The following is a 4,285-nucleotide window of genomic DNA, read 5'->3' on the forward strand; positions in this document are numbered from 1 at the left end:
AAAAAAAAAAAAAAAAAAAAAAAACAAAGGAAAAGTCAGATGGTGGTGGTGCATACCTTTAATCCCAGCACTCGGGAGGCAGAGGCTATGTGAGTCCGAGCACAGCCTGGTCTACAAGAGCTAGTTCCAGGACAGCTAGGACTGTTACAAAGAGAAACTCTGCCTCGGGGAAAAAAAGAGATAGACAGAAAGAGAGAGAAAGAAAAAAACAAAAGGGGAGCTATGTTCAATATACAATTTATACACTATGAAGAATAAATTGAATTTCAAACTTAAGAGTATCAAAGAGTGTGGTATGGGGTCAAAGAGTACTATAGAATAGTTTTTGATGCTATGTGAAACCTGCATGTTACGGTGGGAGTGTAGGTAGAGCTTTGGTAAACACAATTTGGGAATACTAGGGAAAGACAATGGATTAAAAGATAACGGATTAAAAGTTTAACTGAAAAACTCTGTTAATGAAAATTAAGGCAATCTGTATCTGAGTTTTACCTTGAGATTGCAAAAATTTCTTTGTTCAGGCCTAATGTTTGTTGTCCCTTACTATAAGAAGGTGGGGTTCAGAAACTGTCCTTTGTCACAGTCTTACAAGCCTGAACTCTGGCTGTAGTCTCAGCTAGCTGATAAGCCTTTTGTGCTCCATAGAGATTTATTTTTTTTTTATTTTTTCCTAGAATAAAGCTTGCTTCTGGTTTACTGGAAAAAAAAAGAATAGTTTTTGAAACTATATCTTTTTATTTGGCATTTTTGGTTTTTTTTTTCTTCATCTGATTTTTTCAAGACAAGGTCTCACTATATAGCTCTGACCTGGAACTCTGTAGACCAGGCTCATCTCTAACTCAAAGAGATCTCCCTGCCTCTGCCTCCCTAGTGCTAGGATTAAAGGTGTTCACCACTATGCCCAGGGAAATTGGGTCTTAATAAAGTGCCTAGGATGGCCTCAAACTTGTGACTGTTAGCCAGACATGGTGCTACATACCTGTAATCCAGACACTCAGTACCCGAGGCAAGCTTGGGCTTCACAGTGACAACCTGCTTGACACACACACACAAACAACAACAACAAAAAATCAAAACCTGAGGGTTAGTGATACAGCTAAGTAGGTAGAGTGATTGCCTGGCATACAGGAAATACTGGGCTCAATTCACAGTACTGGAAGAAGCACACACACACACCTGAATCTGCAACCTTTTTTGTTTATTTGTTTGTTTTTTTGAGACAGGGTTTCTCTAGCTTTGGAGCCTGTCCTGGAACTCTCTCGGTAGACCAGGCTGGCCTCGAACTCACAGAGATCCACCTGTCTCTGCCACTGTCTGTGCCACCACTTCCCAGGTTGTATCTATAATCTTTTGACTCTAACTTTTGAGTGCTGAAAATTGAACTCATGGCTTCAAACATGCTAAGCAAGTTCTCTATCTACTGAAATCCATGCCTAGCCCCAGAAGAGCTTTCAAAAACTCTTTTTTTGTGTGATTGTGGGCATGTCCTTCCTTGTATGTGTGTTCACGTGTATGCAACCATGTGGAGACCAGAAATAGCCATCTTCCTCAATAGCTCTCTACCTTATTTGTTTTAGACAGGGGTCTTCCATTTCAACTTACCTGCCTCCTCCCTGTGCCTCCTGAGAGCTGGAGTTAGAGGTAACTGCAGCTCTGGCTTTTTATTTGGGTACTGGGAATCTGAACTCATGTCCTCATGATTAGTCATTTTCCCCAGTCCCAAGAAATTTACTTTTAAATTTTTTTTTTTTTTTGGTTTTTCGAGACAGGGTTTCTCTGTGGCTTTGGAGCCTGTCCTGGCACTAGCTCTGTAAGACCAGGCTGGTCTCGAACTCACAGAGATTACTTTTAAATTTTTATGTGCCTAGCTGGGTGATGGTGGTGGCACTCGCCTTTAATCCCAGCACTAGGGAGGCAGAGGCAGGCCTGGTTTACAGAGCTAGTTTCAGGACAGCTAGGGCTGTTAGAGACATACCCTGTCTCAAAAAAATAAATAAATAAACGAAATTGTGTGCTACAAAATGCTCCTGTGCTCTGAAATTTTTACAAGAAAGCAAAAACTGCAATAAGACAAGGTATATGAAATGTACTTTCCATAAATGTCTCATATGACCCTAAAAGAAAGGTACGGCAAACACATTATAATACCTTGTCCATTGTTGAGGAAATACCTTAGAAAAAAGTAAAGTGATTTGGCCAAGGTAATGAGATAATATAATTCAAAGGTCATAACTTCAAATTCCTTGCTCACTTCTAAAAACACTAAACTATTTTTTTTTACAAAAGTGGACTAAATAAGAAGCTGAAGTGCTACCAATAAACAAGGAAAATAAAACAGGCATGTCTAATATTTTCCTGCAGTCCACTGTTTAGAAGCCATAAGCAGAAGAATCAGAAGAATCAGAAGTTCAAGGCTAGCCTTAGCACACTGTGAGATCAAGGCTAACCTGGGCTAGAAGACTTTGGGGGGGGGAAAGACCTGGCAGGGGTGGCTGGACTTCCAGGACTAGGGTGGAGGCAGAGACAGAGGGAACTCTGTGAGTTCGAGGCTAGCCTGGTCTACAGAGCGAGTTCCAGGGCAGGCTCCAAAGCTATACAGAAACCCTGTCTCGAAAAATAAAAATAAAGAAGAAGGAAGGAAGAAAAAAAACCAACATAAGTTGGAGTTTTTGAAAGCTTATGAAAACTTATGAAATTACAGCAAAGCCTTTTTTAGATTTTTTTGAACCTGTTCACACCTAGGGGAAAAAAGACGTTAAAAAACGTGCCAGTCCTGGCAGTGCAGGCCTTATAATCCCAACTACACTACTCTAGAAAGTTCAAAGCCTGCTTGACCTATAGAATGAGTTACACAGCAGCCTGAGGTGAGAGCGGCTGTGTCTGCACAGATACACAATCTGTCTCTGGTGGAGTGCTCTCTTGCCATGGGGAGGGCCTAACTTTAACCCCTGGGGCTACAAAAGAAAAAAAAAATGTGCTCCAAAGGTTGCCTGACAGGAATCTCACGGAGCCCATTTTCTACTAGTAGTTGGTAGGTAATGTGTTCCAAAAAAGCTACCACTTAAGGTGTACCTCCCAAAGTCCCCCTCCAAAGGAAACTATTTCGGGGACTAAGTTTCTCCAGGGCAGTCCTGCCAGCGGCACAGGTGACTAAAATCCTCCCAGCCGTCTTTCCTTACTCTTCGGCTTTCCCCGGGGAAGACCCGGCGATGGCGGCCACAGCGTCTCCCTTGGACAAAGTGGGCACTCGGGTCCCGATGGGCGGACACGTCCCGGGGCCGCCTGAGGAACCAGCGCTCCATCCCCGGGGCACCGCCCCCTTCCTGGTCCCCAGGACGGACACTCCGAGAACCGCCACCTGCCCGACGCTGTGGGCGGGGAAGGCAAAGGCAGCGGGCAGGTGTCGCCTCGGGCGCCGCAGGCAAGGCACTAGTGGCGACAGTCACCTATCGCCCCGAGAGCCAGGCGCCCTGAGGCGCACTGGCGGCCGCCACAGAGGGAAGGCGGTGGCCGGGCGAGAAGAGAGAAGGGACACGGTCCCCGAAGAAGCCTAGCCTGCCCGCCACCAGATCCCAGCCGCTTCGTCCCAGCAGCCCCATCCCTGCCACCGCATCCCTGCCGCCCCATCCCTGCCGCCCCATCCCTGCCGTCCCATCCCGGCCACCCCATCCCGGCCGCCCCATCCCGGCCGCCCGATCCCTGCCACCCCATCCCGGCCGCCCGATCCCTGCCACCCCATCCCGGCCGCCCCATCCCTGCCGTCCCATCCCGGCCGCCCCATCCCGGCCGCCCCTCCAGCCTCTATGAGAACTGCCTCTCCTGAGAGAAGGACACACCCTCCTTCCCCTGCAGGCCGGGGCCTCCTTGCTCTGCCTGCTCCTGGACGGCTCACCCCGCAGTGAAGCCGCCGCCGCCGTCGCCTCCGCCGCCGTCGCTTTCAACACCAGAGCCGCTTCAGGTTCCTCCAGGCCTCGCCCCTTGCTCAGCTCCCGCCTCCTGCTCCAACAGCACCCAGCCGCCCTCGCGGGTCTAGGAGACCCGGAACCACTTCCTTCCGGAATGGTCCGGCCCCAACCCCGCCCTGGACACGCCCCCGCCCCGCCCCAGCACCGCCCACCGTGTCCTCCTCCTCCTCCTCCTCCTGCCAAACTGGTTCTCACGGAGAAGCCCGGGCTTCGCGCCCTGCCCGGGCTGCCCCAGAGGGCGCTCTAGCGCGCATTGCTGGCTGTGCTCACCTCCATTCCCTGAGAGTGCCCCTCAAATCCTCAGGCTGGAGAAAAGGAAC

The 4,285-nt window shown here is 49.1% G+C and overlaps 1 protein-coding gene across 4 annotated transcripts in view; it reads right to left on the reverse strand.

The window, feature by feature from the left end:
- Bclaf3 (BCLAF1 and THRAP3 family member 3) overlaps nucleotides 1–4,011 on the reverse strand; it is a 79,654-nt gene extending 75,643 nt beyond the window's left edge. For 3 of the 4 annotated variants that reach the window (XM_013350555.2, XM_026784910.1, XM_026784912.1), the window contains exons 1-2: nucleotides 3,893–4,011; nucleotides 980–1,032 (exon numbers count right to left, since the gene is read on the reverse strand). The gene's annotated coding sequence lies outside the window, so the exon portion shown is untranslated. The remainder of the gene's footprint in view (nucleotides 1–979; nucleotides 1,033–3,892) is intronic. The other variant, XM_026784911.1, reaches the window with a different exon arrangement.
- Between the last annotated feature and the right edge of the window lie 274 nt (nucleotides 4,012–4,285).

The sequence above is a fragment of the Microtus ochrogaster genome, chromosome X (genome assembly GCF_000317375.1).
Source record: "Microtus ochrogaster isolate Prairie Vole_2 chromosome X, MicOch1.0, whole genome shotgun sequence".
Lineage (NCBI taxonomy): Eukaryota > Metazoa > Chordata > Mammalia > Rodentia > Cricetidae > Microtus > Microtus ochrogaster.